Source organism: Brachyistius frenatus, unplaced genomic scaffold (genome assembly GCF_029030835.1).
Source record: "Brachyistius frenatus isolate BFR_SWC_R1_liver_20210118 unplaced genomic scaffold, ASM2903083v1 Contig_386, whole genome shotgun sequence".
Taxonomy (NCBI): domain Eukaryota; kingdom Metazoa; phylum Chordata; class Actinopteri; family Embiotocidae; genus Brachyistius; species Brachyistius frenatus.
The window spans coordinates 196,990-206,696 of NW_027210985.1; positions in this window are offsets into that span (position 1 = coordinate 196,990).

Here is a 9,707-nt window from a genome sequence, read left to right on the forward strand (position 1 = left end):
TGTTTTATTTGACCTTAGTGTTAACTCCAATAAAATGCACTTTACTGCTGGGAGGACACAAACACACACACACACACACACACACACACACACACACACACACACACACACACACACACACACACACACACACACACACACACACACACACACACACACACCCTCTCGCACACATACACACACCGTGGCCAGCTATCAGGTCATAGCTGGCCACTTGACAACATTTATTAGGACACAGGAGGGAAACCTTCTCTCATGGTGAAGTCCAATCGCAGTCCTTCAGCTAATGAAAGTGAGCCGTTGTCCTGTAGTCAAACATTACAGACAGAAGCACTGGGGAAGGTAAACAAATGCACTTTTTACAACCTTTGATAGTCTACCATCTCTCTGTATGTTTACCACTCAAGTTAAGTTGTACAATGCATGGTGTCAAGCAGCTCTGATAACAACCAGGTGATAAAGTTCTGTTCCTTAACTCTTAGATTAATTTATGGACACTAGTGGTTACAGGTCGTAACTGAAAGTCCATTGTAGTCACAAAGGTCTCAGAGTTTGTCAGTGGGGACCACAAAAGAAGCCCCCAGGTGGCATGTTGATTTTACGGATGCAGGTCAGGTGATGCCAACTCTCCCAAAAACACTTTTTCCTCATACGCAATCATTAGAAAAGGAAAAGAACATATTTTGTATTTTATTTATTGTCACAAACATTTCAGATTTGTATGGGGCCAAAACCATGGAGGTCAAGTTGAAAAATGTTTTTAGTGTTCAGTACGCAACTGATGAGCAACTATCATTGGAATGAATAGGGGACTTCAGAATCCAGTCTTCCTAATATATATCCATGTGAAATTGTTAAACACACAAGAAGAAAACCTCCTGCGGACAGATATGTCTCTTTGTTTGGTATGTCAATATCTCCCATGTCTCAGAATCAAAAATGTTGGGGTTATTTTAAATCAAAGTAAAATCCAAGTGATGAAACATGCAGTCATGGTGGGCAAGTATCTTTTTCTTACTTTGTATTTTTAGTTTGGGTACTGTATGCGTAATTACAATTGCATTTTGTATTGTTGCTCACACAGAGATGAGCTAAAACCTTATGACAACTCAGACAAAGTGATTAGTGATCATCATGGTGCATGTCAAGTGAAGTGAACAATCAGTTTTTATAGACAGCACATTGGATGTGGGGAAAAGTGGGCTTGTGGGGTGCTAACTGTCAGCAGTGGTGAGCACCAGCCGACAGTAGTCCAAAGAGTGACCAACCACAACCTGGCGACAGAGTGATGGAACAAGTATAATCCATGGTGGCCCCAACTCACAACCACTGGGCACCTTCAGAGATCCTGTAGAGTCAAAGCCTCGGTGGGTTGCAGGGGTTTCAGTAGTACATCAAAGCCCACTAATAGGAAGGTTGGTGGTTCGATCCCCAGCTCCTCCTGACCACATGCCTGAGTGTCTAAAACCCCAAGTTGCTCCTGATGACATACCATCAGTGTGTGAATGTACTCCTGATGGCGGGCACCTAACATGGCAGCTCAGTCTCATTAGTGTGTGAATGGAAAACCGTGTAAAAGCACTTGGAGACCGTAAGGTCAAGTGCAGACCATTTACCAACAGCACATTATCTCATCATTGCCATTTTGCATCTATAGGTCCATCTCCCCAGTGATTGTGAGGGTAAATGAGGTTATTTGTGTTGATGGAGTTGCTCCGCATCAGCTTCAGACAGATTTGGGTGTGGTGGTTTCTTCATGGGCCGAGGCCAGATAACAAACCAGACATGGAAACCCTATTTATTATCTAATCTGGAGTCCTGTCTTTATGAAGGTAAATCTAGTTTCAAGACTTTTATTTTTGTCAATTTTTCATATTCCCAAATTAATAAGTCAATATACCAAATTTAATGGACAGGACATGTAGTATCCCAGCAGCTAATCTGGTGCAGATCCGGGTTAATGTCGCCAAAATTCCTGTGCAATTTTGTTAATCCTTTAGGTCTACGGTAAATGTCTCCTCCTCCTCATTGTAAATTAGCACCAACACCCTTCAAACAATGTAACAGTGGTTGCTGTTGACCCAGAGGTTACACACGGTAATATAAACTTGTAACTTAAAGGTACATTATGGATGATTCAATCCTCAGTCCATAAAAGTCTCTACTCTGATTGATTTGTGTGTGCTAAAAACACAGTTGTTCCTATACCAAGTCTCCCCTTAATGGCTGCGTCATCAAAACGAGACGTGTTGCGGGAGAGGACTTTCATGTTTTTTTTTCAATAATAGGGTAATTAGTGCTTTGAAATATATGACCAAATGTAGTCTTCACAGAAAACATTACTAACTTCCATTTCTTGTCTGCCCCTTCCATGTCCCCATTGTCATCAGCTATCTTGTTCCCGTCACATCCAATCACAGTGGAAGAGAGACTTACGCTCCTCATAATTAGGACAAGATGTTCCAATCTGAAGAGCAGTAGCTTGGATAATTAAGTCAGATTCTCTGACAATTATAACACCAAGAGATACCAGCTCCCATGCAGTTTGAAAGTCCCTCAGATGACTGAATGATTACTGTATTTATAAGGAAACAACCCTGAAGTAAGAAAATTACAATTTGTATGATGCTAATGTAAGCAATCCCCTTATAGTTTTCAGACTAATTAAAATGCAGCGTGAAAATAAAATAAATCGGATTTAAAATTCATCCTTGAATACTTTACTTGTTTCATCCACAGTACTGTGTAATACAGCGGTGGAGATAACAGTAATGTGATGATTCTGAGTGCTGGTTCTGTGTTTGTCACTTGGTTCACTCTGTTGGCCAGAACAATATTTAAAGTCAAACTTCCAAAAGTGTGAAAAAATACACATCTTAAAAGGGTTCATATACTGTTTCCTTCCTGCCTTTACTTCTTCCCTTTGCAGTAACACATATAGGAATTCCAGTGCTCATGCAATAACAGCTGTATGTTAGGTTTGTTGTTTCTTCAAGAGAAAATTAACAAAATACAACAGTGAAGGTATGCATACATTAATTTAGTCCACATGCAGTGAAATACATATTATTACCAAAGCTAATATAAACAATAATCATGAGTGACTATGTCTCTTGAAGTCTTGAACAGTAATTGTAAACAAAAGAAATCCCACAAACCCATTTCTTTCCCGTTTACAGACAGCATCACCTGGGATTCTCAGACAGATTCACATTGTGTTAAGTTACTGCTATTGTTAAAACAACACGTTCTGTTATTTATGATACCTGATGAACAGGCGTGATGCTTTTATTGTGAAAAACCTGTAGACACACTCTGTCCTCTCACTGGGTTAATAAAGCTTCAACAGCAGTACAGGTAACAACACTTGACACTAGCCACTTGATATTTGAACTCAATCATAAAACTCTGAACAGTACCAATAACAGCAAATAAATGTATGAACATGCTTTGAAATAGACATGAGATGTTTGGATCTGACATGCTGAGTCATGTGAGCCGAGTGCCATAAACTAGCATGCATGGAACCGACCGACACAGGGAAATACATTATCGCAAGTAATGCAGTGGATAATACTCACTTCTTTTTCATTCACGCACAGATCAATTGACCATAAATGAAATCATAAATAAGTCCAGCCTAAGCCCTTATTCACACAAGTTTGGAACAACAAGTTTAGGAGATTCATTTGACAAAACAATTTCCACTTAAAGTCCATTTATGTGCCATAATGTGCCATCAAGCTTTTAACACAGTCTTCATTGGTGGGTGGAGATAGCACAGCTTTCATCAAATTAGCTGTCCAAACTTTTTGTGATTCTGTGCACTTTTCTACGTTAGCTTAAAAGTTGAGCTTGACGACAAATGTTTGTGGTTATGGTACACTTCCTCATTTGTTCCTAATTTTTTACAAAAATATGCAAATTTCCTGAGAAAGTATCAATATCCAGTATTCTATGGATCCAAAGAATTTTTAGAAAAATATTTTTCTTCTATAAATGACTGGGAGTTATTCTTGGTAGAGTGAAACATTGAATAACTCACCACATGGTGGCGATATTGAGGTCATTGTTTTTCCAGACTGAGGGTAATCTCAGAGATACTAGTTTTAAACTTGTACAATTTTACCAACAGAATAGAAATAGTTGTGCCCGGGACCTTCATTACGAGCCCAGCTAATTATCATTTTTAAAGTTGAACTAATTCTGTGGCAACAACACAAGTGTTGGAAGAGCAGAAACAGTGTAGAATGTAAAGTAAAACATAATGGCTGTGTCCCAAATGGTGTACTTGCATCCTTACGCTTGCTATTTCTAGTGCTTAAATGCAGTCACACTGGTAGGTAAAGCAACATGCAGTGCATTATAAGTACACAAATGGTGTACTTGAGTATGAAACACTGGGCACTTCTCTCAATGGTCGCCATCTTGGCTATGTAGCAAAAGGGCGGGGTCCACAAACCTATTGTCAAACTGTTGAGAATGGCAGCTCATGAAGCTGTAGCTGATGCGTTAAGCTTCGTACTACAGAAATGCAAGTTGTAGACCTCCACACAAAAGTGGTTGTTTTTCAGTACCAATATATTGTTGTCGGATAGAAGCCATCAGTATGTTTATTGTGTGCATGACGACTGGGGGCGCAAAAACAAGTATCTACATCAGTAGAATAACCTTAAAAATCCATTAGATATGCTGGCGGGTAATTTTGCAAACACAAGTACGTGAATTTAGCCACAAGTATATATGCAGAAACACAAATGAACTTCAGTCAGTCGGTCTGTTGACCTGGTGTATGCTGGGAGGTGCCATTAGATACCTATCTGGTGACTTCACCATATGAACACATACAAATGAGTAATATTAGGTTGAGCATATTATTTTGTCTTCTTTATTTCATTGTTGTCACTTTGTCAGTGTACATATCAATTGATTTTTATCTCTCTATTGAAACCTTATATTAGATGTTATAAAATAGCATGTGGGGTACAATAGACCTATATAAAAACCGAATTGAATGTACATACAGCACCATAATTCTGGTTTCTCCAATGGTGCTAGAACAGGAAGGTTTCAGCACTGTCACCCTGGATGAGTGCTGTCCATGGTGCTGATTTTCAGCTATGCTGTAGCATAGACCTTTTTCATAGCAAACGTTTTTGCTGTGTTCCAAATGGTGTACTTCCCTCAGTACATGCACATATAGTCCTGTTACATGTTAGTTCTCTTACTACTCTTGAGTCAGCTGTTTTACAAAACTCCAGAGCAATTTACAACCTGCCGTTTCTTTGTAAAATCCTTGAAAAAGTTGTTGCAAATCAACTTTGTGATCATTTACAGAGGAATGGTCTGCTAGAAGATTTTCAGTCACGCTTTAGAGTACTAAAGCGTGACTGAAAATCATAGCACAAAAACAGCACTGGTGAAAGTTACAAACAATGTTCTAGTAGCCTCAGACAATGGACTTGTCGCTGTACTTGTTCTTCTGGACCTCAGAAACAGCTGCAGCTTCCTCGGCCGCCACAGTTTGAAAATACCTTCGATCGATGGACTTGATGGTGACTGTGGAGGGTGACAAATTTCCATAATTTCATACTCAATTTGTAGACCATTTTGAGTATACTATCTGGGTACTCATTGTGTTCTGCATGTTTCCATTCCTGTCCATGTGAATGATCAAAATATCAAAATATAGTATGCAAGTGTGTGGTTTAAAACACAGTATTTGACTTGTCATTAAATGGGAAGCACAGCTGTATTTATGGTGGCTGAATTACACAAGGGAGGTCTTGCTTTTGTGCATGATGGTTCACTGTCATGGCTTACTGGGACAATTAATGGAACTGAGCCACTATTAATACACCTGTGCATTAGCATCTTTAGGACAATAACAAAAAGTGACAGAAGGTAAAATGAGCAGGGTTATTGGGAAAATATAGCATTTTTTTTCTCTTTTGTTTAAAAGTTAACTAAGAGCAATAGTAAGGATTGATGGTTTGAAAAGAGACAAACTGTCTGTACCAAGGAATCACTTGTGCTGCATGCTGCCACTTGAAATGAATGAGAGTGTAAACCTACTGAAACTTGTCTGTGCAGCTATTCACGTTCGGAAATTGCACTGACTTCCATTCATTGTAGACAGCCTCCTACAAACCCTCACCATAATTACATCATATTGAAACCACGAATGCTTCTTTGTAGTGTCCCTTAAAGTCTTATTAAAGAACACTATGCATATTGTACAAGTCCTTGTTTCTAAATGTACACAAGCCAAAGCCCTGGTTAAATCCATATTTAATACACACCAGTGTTTTACTGTTTACTGAAATCAATTCATTTCAGTCAGAATGCTGTGATCAGCAGATTTAGGTAACTACAGTATATGTTCAGATCCTTTACTTTGACTTTTGGTAAACGTCACACCAATGACCGTCTACCTCATTTTAGACCCTAGACCTTTATGTTGTTATCTCAAAACACAAACAGTAAATATAAAAAAGTAAGACACATTTGTGAAAATGCAAACAATGACCTTTGATAAAGATACAAATAGTGGAATAAACACAGACACAAAAGGAAATAAACTTATAAATAATAGACAGCAACATTAAGAAAGAGAAAATAATTGAACAAAAAGGGAACCTTAACTGAACAGATGTTTCGAAAACTGGAGAGCCACAAATTCCAAAACAGTAGAAGTTGTGTTGGACCCAGAGGACTCAGAGGATCCAGTATTAAGCTGGAAACCTGACACAGAAGCATGGACACAATACAATCCCTGGCAGGTTTTTCTCTGTGCAGTAGCTCTATGTAGTGCCACATATACCAGTGATGTTAATTTGATGCTGTGTTTCATATGGGGTGTATTGATGTATTTCTTTCTAGTGGAATAACAGAAGTCCTTTAGAGAGGTGTGATGAAGTCTTTTGAAACAAGGTACTTACCAAAGCTACAGCAGTTCATGCAATCGTCTTTTATATATTTTTTTATTTTACAAATGTTGAAAATACTTTTTATAAATTCTAATGTTTCGTCCACGTATTTATTAATCTAGCATTTGATAACTATGACGAGTAATAAATGGTTCAACCTAAACTTTCCCTATATCTGACGTGCTCTCTGCTACCATAAGGACACTTTCTTGCTCCTCCCTTTTCCACATTTCATTATCATTGTGAGGACATTATGAGAGCATAGGTGGAGACACACACACACACACACACACACACACACACACACACACACACACACACACACACACACACACACACACACACACACACACACACACACACACACACACACACACACACACACACACACACACACACACACACACACACACACACACACATGTACGGATGTTAAGTATAACATCAGAGCTCCAGGCAGAGAAATGTGGCATGTGTGCAGGAGCAGAAAAAAAGCAAATAAAGCAAATAGTGTTATCAGTAATTTAACAGCAGGCTGATATGGGCTATTGATCTGTCCACTGGAATCTTTTATCACCACAGCACAATGTATCCACTCTACTGTTTATGACCGCAACACCGTCGTTATAGAGCTAATTTCCAGACCAAATCTAACTAACAAACAAACAAAACATGTTTTACAGATGTCTCACGGTTTGCTAACAAACACAGTGTAGTGTGAAAATACAAATCATTAACAGACAAATGCATTTTATTTTTCAAATACAAAACGCATCTATCAAACAATGAAATACAATGTCTGGTTTCAGTTGACTTGTAATAGTAGTAGGTCTCGTAGTAGTCCTGCTGCAGAGGGGGAATTACTCAAGACATTTGTGAGAATATCTTTAACACAATCACATATACATGCAGTAATGATTTCTGCAGCATCACGTATTAGAAATGTTAGAAGTGTGTTTAGTATTTGGTAAACCAAAACATTAGTTTGTCAAAGATGATTTTGTATTAGCACTGCACCACTAGGAATTGCCGAAATTGAAAATCTTATGCTGAATGACACAAATATTTATTTAAACACATATTTACGTGATGAAAAAGAATTAGCATTTATTTGCACATTTAACTTTTTTTTTTAAATTGCACAAAACAACTGACCTAATATATTCAAGTAAATTTGTAAGTTAGGCTTCCGTTGTTGTGCAAGTACCTTTATATACACATGGGTCAGTTGTTCTGTATAATTTGAAATAAAAGTAAAATAAAATAGTGTTACCAGTCCAAGGTACACCTGTGCATTAATCACGATGGAGCAATGGATTATCTTGACGAAGGGGTAATTTCTCACTGACAGATTTAAACAAATTTATGAACAAAATTTGAGAGAAACAAACCTTTTGTGTGTATAAATAAAGTCTTTTTTTTTTTTTTACATCAACATCAAAATAGGAGAAAAACCAAAATGGTTGCGTTCATATTTTTGATGAGTGTATAAAAGTATTCAGACCCTGTGCTGTCACTCCAAACTGGTTGGGTGCATCCTGTTTATTTCAGTTATTCTTTAGATGAGTCTAGAACATGATTTGAGGCCTCATGGGACAAATGGAATAAATTGGACAGTTTAAAAAAGACTTACAGCATTAGGTTCCAAAATTCATAGGGCATGCCAGGACAACTAAGCCAGAAGGTCCAAGGACCTCACTGTAGACCTCTGTGGTAAAAATGGCGTATGACATAGATAAAGACAAGGATATAAAACTGTGGAACACCAGGTTGCTCATCACCTGGCTACCACCATCCCATCATTGAAGCGTAGTAGTGGCAGCGTCATGCCATGGGGATGGTCTCAGCAGCAGGGACTCCATCATAGAATTAAACAAGCGCTGTTGTTAAAATCCCCAATAAATCCATGTACATCAAACACTGTGCAGCAGTTACATCTCCTTTATGGCAGCCCTGTTGCCAGTGGCAGCCGCAAACCTTTCGTTAATTAAGATCATCCCATTAAGACACTAATTAATAATTAGCATAAACATAATTAGTGAATGCTGACATTTGGTGTGCTCCATTGTTCAAATAATTTCTAGAAATTGCCCTCAGAGAGGTTTTTGTCAGAGGGGAATAATGGCAGCACTTTGTCACACACACACACACACACACACACACACACACACACACACACACACACACACACACACACACACACACACACACACACACACACACACACACACACACACACACATACTGCAAGTTTGTTAGCTAATTGTCACGGACTGTGTGTGAGAGTGTAAGAGCAAGAGAGATGATACGTAGCCAATATTAAGCAGGCTATCCTGTCTACCTGAATAACAGTGAAGGAGACTTTCTGTCAACTATTCTTCTCTTCCAAATATCCTTCCTTGTTTCATCTGTTCCATCGTTCCTCTCTATACCTGTCATCTTTTCTTTTCCCTTTTGTTTTTTTCCTCTCTTCCTCCTCTTCCCATTCATCAACTCATAATTCAATAACTCGTTCGAACATCAACAATTATTAAAACCCTGAATTTATCCACTATGGTTTTGGTTGCTGATGTAAAGTTTTATTCCATCTTGGATGGATTTTTAACAATGAATAATAATAATGCAATGTTATCTAACATGATGTTAAGGATTCAGACTATATAAAGCCTATGTTGAATATTAAAGTCCATGAGGTTGGTTACATGGAGGCAGTATACTTGTAGGGACCATGTTTATTCTTACAGTGAATGGCAAAAAAAAAGACACAATTAGTAACCC